Source organism: Oncorhynchus kisutch, unplaced genomic scaffold, assembly GCF_002021735.2.
Source record: "Oncorhynchus kisutch isolate 150728-3 unplaced genomic scaffold, Okis_V2 Okis02a-Okis13b_hom, whole genome shotgun sequence".
Taxonomy (NCBI): Eukaryota; Metazoa; Chordata; class Actinopteri; order Salmoniformes; family Salmonidae; genus Oncorhynchus; species Oncorhynchus kisutch.
This window is the reverse complement of record NW_022261979.1, coordinates 13,850,030-13,858,790: the sequence shown is the minus strand read 5'-3', so window position 1 is coordinate 13,858,790 and position 8,761 is coordinate 13,850,030. Positions and strand designations below refer to the sequence as shown.

General features: G+C 52.1%; 1 non-coding gene across 1 annotated transcript; it reads right to left on the bottom strand.

The window, feature by feature from the left end:
* Window positions 1-3,231: 3,231 nt before the first annotated feature.
* On the bottom strand, window positions 3,232-3,422 carry LOC116359347 (U2 spliceosomal RNA). Its single transcript, XR_004206686.1, has one exon. It is a non-coding gene; the product is annotated as a U2 spliceosomal RNA (small nuclear RNA).
* Window positions 3,423-8,761: the final 5,339 nt, after the last annotated feature.

Below are 8,761 nucleotides of genomic sequence, written 5' to 3'. Positions count from 1 at the left end.
AAACTGGAGTGTGAAAAACCCAGCAGCGTTGCAGTTCTTGACACAAACCGGTGCGCCTGGCACCTACTACCCTACCCCGTTCAAACCAGTGCGCCTGGCACCTACTACCCTACCCCGTTCAAACCGGTGCGCCTGGCACCTACTACCCTACCCCGTTCAAACCGGTGCGCCTGGCACCTACTACCCTACTCCGTTCAAACCAGTTCGCCTGGCACCTACTACCCTACCCCGTTCAAACCGGTGCGCCTGGCACCTACTACCCTACTCCGTTCAAACCAGTTCGCCTGGCACCTACTACCCTACCCCGTTCAAACCGGTGTGCCTGGCACCTACTACCGTACCCCGTTCAAACCAGTGCGCCTGGCACCTACTACCGTACCCCGTTCAAACCAGTGCGCTTGGCACCTACTACCGTACCCCGTTCAAACCAGGGCGCCTGGCACCTACTACCGTACCCCGTTCAAACCAGTGCGCCTGGCACCTACTACCGTACCCCGTTCAAACCAGGGCGCCTGGCACCTACTACCGTACCCCGTTCAAACCAGTGCGCCTGGCACCTACCACCGTACCCCGTTCAAACCAGGGCGCCTGGCACCTACCACCGTACCCCGTTCAAACCAGTGCGCCTGGCACCTACCACCGTACCCCGTTCAAACCAGTGCGCCTGGCACCTACTACCGTACCCCGTTCAAACCAGGGCGCCTGGCACCTACTACCGTACCCCGTTCAAACCAGTGCGCCTGGCACCTACCACCGTACCCCGTTCAAACCAGGGCGCCTGGCACCTACCACCCTACCCTGTTCAAACCAGTGCGCCTGGCACCTACTACCCTACCCCGTTCAAACCAGGGCGCCTGGCACCTACTACCGTACCCCGTTCAAACCAGTGCGCCTGGCACCTACTACCGTACCCCGTTCAAACCAGGGCGCCTGGCACCTACTACCGTACCCCGTTCAAACCAGTGCGCCTGGCACCTACCACCGTACCCCGTTCAAACCAGGGCGCCTGGCACCTACCACCGTACCCCGTTCAAACCAGTGCGCCTGGCACCTACCACCGTACCCCGTTCAAACCAGTGCGCCTGGCACCTACTACCGTACCCCGTTCAAACCAGGGCGCCTGGCACCTACTACCGTACCCCGTTCAAACCAGTGCGCCTGGCACCTACCACCGTACCCCGTTCAAACCAGGGCGCCTGGCACCTACCACCCTACCCTGTTCAAACCAGTGCGCCTGGCACCTACTAACCTACCCTGTTCAAACCAGTGCGCCTGGCACCTACTACCCTACCCCGTTCAAACCGGTGCGCCTGGCACCTACTACCCTACCCCGTTCAAACCGGTGCGCCTGGCACCTACTACCCTTCAAAGGCACTTAGCATTTTCCGTGCCCATTCATCCACTGAATGGGGCACACAAACTTTAGTCCATGTCTGAATTGTATCGAGGCTTAAATTATTCTTGAACGTGTCTCCACTCCATCTACACCAGGCCAGCGCAACCCTCTTCCTGGAGATCTACTGTCCTGTGGGTTTTCAGTACAACTCTCTTCCTGGAGACCTCCTGTCCTGTGGGTTTTCCGTCCAACCCTCTTCCTGGAGATCTACTGTCCTGTGGGTTTTCCGTCCAACCCTCTTCCTGGAGATCTACTTGGAATGAAAACCAACAGAACAGTCGATCTCTAGGAAGAGGGTTGGGCAGCTCTGATCTACACTGAAGTGGATTTAAGGGATCGCAGCTTTCACCTGGTCAGTCTGTCATGGAAAGAGCAGGTGTTCCTAATGTTCTGTCCAGTCAGTGTATCAGCCAATAGGAACTCCTCATTGACCTGGTCAGTCTGTCATGGAAAGAGCAGGTGTTCTTTCTTTTGTATACTCTGTGTACTAGGTGCACCTGATCGGACCCCCCCCTTTGCCTCCAGAACAGCCTGAATTCTTAGTGGCATGGAAATGTTTGCTGAATTGGTATCAAGGGACCTAACGTGTGCCAGGAAAACATTCCCCACACCATTACACCACCAGGCTGTTCCGTTGACACCAGGCAGGATGGGGCCATGGACTCATATGCTGCTTACGCCAAACCCTGACATCAGCAGGACGCAACAGGAACCAGGATTAGTTGGAGCAGGCACTGCTTTTCCACTCCTCAGTTGTCCAGTGTTGATGATCACGTGCCCACTGGGAGCCTCTTCTTGTTGTTTTTATCTGATAGGAACCCGGTGTGGTCGTCTGCTGCAACAGCCAGGACCTATGAGTTTTCCCATTCTAATGTTCATTCAAACAGTAACTGAAGGCCTTCCATGCCTTGAACATTAGAATGGGCAACAACTCGCAGGTCCTTTTCACAGATGGGCTGTTGCAGGGACATTATGTTAGCTAGCTGCTTTATATAGCAAGCCATGGTCACATGACTCACTGTCTGAAGGAGCAAACCATTTTCGTGAGCGGGATTTTTCTGTTGTCATAATAATCTGTATTAAAACATTGTGACTGACCTACGAAGATGGGCCGGTCCCGGTTTTCTGATTGGCTGAGATGAGGTGGTGCATCAATCAAAGAGAACGATTCTGTTTTTATAAAGACAACTGGGAACAGACAAACAAAACGGATCAACTTCAGTCTTCAGGTCGAAAAGTTAAAGCTTTGTAAAGACTTGGGAATTCCTAGTTGGATGACCATTGCATTTTTGTTTTTCTGAGTTCCCAGTTCTCTTGAATGCATTGAAGTATTCAGACCCTTTACTCAGTACTTTGTTGAAGCACCTTTGGCAGCGATTACAGCCTTGAGCCTTGGGTTATGACGCTACAAGCTTGGTACACCTGTATTTGGGGAGTTTTTACTCCTGGTGCGGTATGGACTGAAGCTGGCTGGTGATACCTGTTACCAGCATAAACTACCACCTAACCCAGGACAAGGAAAAACATTAGATCGCTTCTCCGATCGAGTGCAGCACTGTCAAAGACACTACACTTGATCTTAGCCAAAAGGCCGAGAAGCAATCTACTTTATTACTTAGCTCTGTGTGTATATTTTTGATCATGCAATGTTGAGGAAAGTTTACAAGTAAGTATCCCGTGCACGTGACGAAAAATATTTCATTAGAAGATGAACGCACCCCATTCCCAACAGCTATCGTAGTCAATAAAACGGTGACCGATTTGAACAGCACTATCTGATTTTGAAATGAAGTTGATCAACGAATCAACTCGGTGTGATTTCTCTTTACAATGAAAGGGGGTGCACCGTTCCTGGAGGTACTGCAATACCAGGTCGATGCGTGGAGTGGACGGAGCAAGCCCCTATTCCATCTCCCTATTCCAAAAATCAATTTAATATATGGTCCCCAGATAGGGGACGTATCAGATATTAAACTGATAAGAACAGATACTACACTTGATCTTAGCCAAAAGGCCGAGAAGCGATACCGATAATGGTTTCGGGGGAAAGTAGCCATTCTACGACACGTCAAATTCGACTATGGTTACACCAAAATGAGCTCTGTATGCTTTTTGTTTTCCATAAAAAAATCTAATGCTTTAAATAAATGGTGGCATGGATGGGGAGTTGATCAACGCCAGGAATGACCACGTTTGACTGTTACAAAGTAACACATTTGTAGGGTCTAAGATCACGTGGTCGTCCGCCCTCCAATCAGAAATGAGAGGACGCGTTAAGTTAAAACCAGATCAACTGCTAAATTGGAATAATAATATATTACGTGTGTGTGTGGGGGGGGGGGGAAATTTGGAGATAATACTATTGACGTAACATTTGATCTTGTATCAAGTATATCTGTCAGCATTGCTGCCACAAACGAACTGAAGCAATTGTCCACTTGGTGGCGCCAGAGTTCCACCGACCGTCGCTTTTCCCTGGTTGTCCTGTATGGTCCTGTGTGGTCCTGTGGTTGTCCTGTGTGGTACAGAAAACTGCATTTCAATATTGAACCACTTGACTTCAAGACATCGTCAACGAAAATAACGTGACCAATAAAAATAGCCTGTCTTTTCTAGACTTACTCAGTCACTATAACTAACTTCATAAAATGCCATTAGGCCTAATGAAGATACTATATATGTAAGTCACTTGATTTAACCAAACACCTCTCTCTTCTCTCTCTTGTCCAGGAACGGGAACCAGTGTGCCCACTGCGCTCGCTATAGGTGAGCCCACAACCTTCTGGCGCAACGTGGCCCATCCTGCTCTCCTGAATCGGCATCGGGACCTGTCCTGGATGGTCGCCCACGAGATCCTCCCGGTCAGGGCCGTTATGCACTCACGGGGCATGGCGAGGTCATCCGCGTGCTCCGGACCAGGCTGCGGCCAAGAAGAGTCGGTGAGGCACTGGGGATGCAGAGCTGCCAGGGACCTGTGGAAGGAAGCAGGCCCCCTGACCTCCCCGTGTCTGCCAGCAGGGGAGGACCTATCACCTCAGCTCGTGGGGTATGAGGTGGGCCGAGGGCCTATTCCATCAAAGGCCTTCACCAAGTTCTGGCCCACCCTCACGTGCTTGAAGGACAACATGTACTTTTTAACTAATTTAAATGTAACTTTCAAATGCTGTTTTATGCCTTATTGTCGTTTTACTGTGTATGAAACGATGTAACAAACGTATGAGCTGTTTTTAAAGGAAATGTGTGAATAAAACTTTTCCAAAAGAAAAAAAAATCTGTTATCATAAACCTCCTCTCCTGCTGCCTCCTCTCCTGCTGCCTCCTCTCCTGCTGCCTCCTCTCCTGCTGCCTCCTCTCCTGCTACCTCCTCTCCTGCTGCCTCCTCTCCTGCTGCCTCATCTCCTGCTACCTCCTCTCCTGCTGTCTCCTCTCCTGCTGCCTCCTCTCCTGCTACCTCCTCTCCTGCTGCCTCCTCTCCTGCTGCCTCCTCTCCTGCTGCCTCCTCTCCTGCTGCCTCCTCTCCTGCTGCCTCCTCTCCTGCTGCCTCCTCTCCTGCTGCCTCCTCTCCTGCTGCCTCCTCTCCTGCTACCTCCTCTCCTGCTGCCTCCTCTCCTGCTGCCTCCTCTCCTGCTGCCTCCTCTCCTGCTACCTCCTCTCCTGCTGCCTCCTCTCCTGCTGACTCCTCTCCTGCTGACTCCTCTCCTGCTGCCTCCTCTCCTGCTGCCTCCTCTCCTGCTGCCTCCTCTCCTGCTGCCTCCTCTCCTGCTACCTCCTCTCCTGCTGCCTCCTCTCCTGCTGCCTCCTCTCCTGCTGCCTCCTCTCCTGCTGCCTCCTCTCCTGCTGCCTCCTCTCCTGCTACCTCCTCTCCTGCTGCCTCCTCTCCTGCTGCCTCCTCTCCTGCTGCCTCCTCTCCTGCTGCCTCCTCTCCTGCTGCCTCCTCTCCTGCTGCCTCCTCTCCTGCTGCCTCCTCTCCTGCTACCTCCTCTCCTGCTGCCTCCTCTCCTGCTACCTCCTCTCCTGCGGCCTCCTCTCCTGCTGCCTCCTCTCCTGCTGCCTCCTCTCCTGCTGCCTCCTCTCCTGCTGCCTCCTCTCCTGCTGCCTCCTCTCCTGCTGCCTCCTCTCCTGCTTCCTAAAAGGAAGATGTAAGAAAGGTGAGGATACTACATTAATTGTTATAGACATAATGGTGAGGATACAACATTAATTATTATAGACATAATGGTGAGGATACTACATTCATTATTATCGGCATATAGTACAGTCACTCAGCCCTCTCCAGACCATTCACCCAGTCCAGTCACTCAGCCCTATCCAGTCCAGTCACTCAGCCCTATCCAGACCATTCACCCAGTCCAGTCACTCAGCCCTATCCAGACCATTCACCCAGTCCAGTCACTCACCCCTATCCAGACCATTCACCCAGTCCAGTCACTCAGTCCAGTAACTCAGCCCTATCCAGTCCAGTCACTCACCCATATCCAGACCATTCACCCAGTCCAGTCACCCAGCCCTATCCAGCCCATTCACCCAGTCCAGTCACTCAGCCCTATCCAGACCATTCACCCAGTCCAGTCACCCAGCCCTATCCAGACCATTCACCCAGTCAAGTCACTCATCCCAGTCACCCAGCCCTATCCAGACCATTCACCCAGTCCAGTCACCCGGCCCGATCCAGACCATTCACCCAGTCCAGTCACCCGGCCCGATCCAGACCATTCACCCAGTCCAGTCACCCGGCCCGATCCAGACCATTCACCCAGTCCAGTCACCCGGCCCGATCCAGACCATTCACCCAGTCCAGTCACCCGGCCCGATCCAGACCATTCACCCAGTCCAGTCACTCGGCCCGATCCAGACCATTCACCCAGTCCAGTCACTCGGCCCGATCCAGACCATTCACCCAGTCCAGTCACTCGGCCCGATCCAGACCATTCACCCAGTCCAGTCACTCGGCCCGATCCAGACCATTCACCCAGTCCAGTCACTCGGCCCGATCCAGACCATTCACCCAGTCCAGTCACTCGGCCCGATCCAGACCATTCACCCAGTCCAGTCACTCGGCCCGATCCAGACCATTCACCCAGTCCAGTCACTCGGCACGATCCAGACCATTCACCCAGTCCAGTCACTCGGCCCGATCCAGACCATTCACCCAGGCCAGTCACTCGGCCCGATCCAGACCATTCACCCAGTCCACACACTCGGCCCGATCCAGACCATTCACCCAGTCCAGTCACTCGGCCCGATCCAGACCATTCACCCAGTCCAGTCACTCGGCCCGATCCAGACCATTCACCCAGTCCAGTCACTCGGCCCGATCCAGACCATTCACCCAGTCCAGTCACTCGGCCCGATCCAGACCATTCACCCAGTCCAGTCACTCGGCCCGATCCAGACCATTCACCCAGTCCAGTCACTCGGCCCGATCCAGACCATTCACCCAGTCCAGTCACTCGGCCCGATCCAGACCATTCACCCGGTCCAGTCACTCGGCCCGATCCAGACCATTCACCCGGTCCAGTCACTCGGCCCGATCCAGACCATTCACCCGGTCCAGTCACTCGGCCCGATCCAGACCATTCACCCGGTCCAGTCACTCGGCCCGATCCAGACCATTCACCCAGTCCAGTCACTCAGTCCTATCCAGTCCAGTCACTCAGTCCTTTCCAGAAGCTCTCAAGGTCCTACATTACTTCCTCCTATAGCACCCTGATGAGAAGCACAAACCCCCATGACAGTACGTTTGAATATCTCTAAGTGCTGTACCCCTACCATACTGAGACAATCTGACTGTAGCACCAGACTGAAGCATTTTGTATACATTGTTTGTCTTCAGGAAGGCAGTGAGTTGCTGTGCAACAGCTTTTTCTCAAATTTTTGAGAGGAATGGAAGATTCGATATAGGCCGATAGTTTTTTATATTTTCTGGGTCAAGGTTTGGCTTTTTCAAGAGAGGCTTTATTACTGCCACTTTTAGTGAGTTTGGCTACACATCCGGTGGATAGAGAGCCGTTTATTATGTTCAACATAGGAGGGCCAAGCACAGGAAGCAGCTCTTTCAGTAGTTTAGTTGGAATAGGGTCCAGTATGCAGCTTGAAGGTTTAGAGGCCATGATTATTTTCATCATTGTGTCAAGAGATATAGTACTAAAACATTTGAGCGTCTCTCTTGATCCTAGGTCCTGGCAGAGTTGTGCAGACTCAGGACAACTGAGCTTTGAAGGAATACGCAGATTTAAAGAGGAGTCCGTAATTTGCTTTCTAATAATCATGATCTTTTCCTCAAAGAAGTTCATTAATTTATTACTGTTGAAGTAAAATACATCCTCACTTGGGGAACACTGCTTTTTTAGTTAGCTTTGCGACAGTATCAAAAAAGCAGTAAGGGCTCTTCGATACTGCACGGTACTGTCTTTCCAAGCTAGTCAGAAGACTTCCAGTTTGGTGGAGCAGCAGTGAGGGCTCTTTGATACTGCACGGTACTGTCTTTCCAAGCTAGTCAGAAGACTTCCAGTTTGGTGGAGCAGCAGTGAGGGCTCTTCGATACTGCACGGTACTGTCTTTCCAAGCTAGTCGGATGACATGCAGTTTGGTGGAGCAGCAGTAAGGGCTCTTCGATAATGCACGGTACTGTCTTTCCAAGCTAGTCAGAAGACTTCCAGTTTGGTGGAGCAGCAGTAAGGGCTCTTCGATAATGCACGGTACTGTCTTTCCAAGCTAGTCAGAAGACTTCCAGTTTGGTGGAGCAGCAGTGAGGGCTCTTCGATACTGCACGGTACTGTCTTTCCAAGCTAGTCGGATGACATGCAGTTTGGTGGAGCAGCAGTAAGGGCTCTTCGATAATGCACGGTACTGTCTTTCCAAGCTAGACGGAGGACTTCCAGTTTGGTGGAGCAGCAGTAAGGGCTCTTCGATAATGCACGGTACTGTCTTTCCAAGCTAGACGGAGGACTTCCAGTTTGGTGGAGCAGCAGTAAGGGCTCTTCGATACTGCACGGTACTGTCTTTCCAAGCTAGTCAGAAGACTTCCAGTTTGGTGGAGCAGCAGTAAGGGCTCTTCGATACTGCACGGTACTGTCTTTCCAAGCTAGTCGGAAGACTTCCAGTTTGGTGGAGCAGCAGTAAGGGCTCTTCGATACTGCATGGTACTGTCTTTCCAAGCTAGTCAGAAGACTTCCAGTTTGGTGGAGCAGCAGTAAGGGCTCTTCGATACTGCACGGTACTGTCTTTCCAAGCTAGTCGGAAGACTTCCAGTTTGGTGTGGCGCCATTTCCGTTCCAATTTTCTGGAAGTTTGCTTCAGAGCTCGGGTATTTTCTGTGTACCGGGGAGCTAGTTTCTTATGACAAATGTTTTTAGTTTTTAGGGG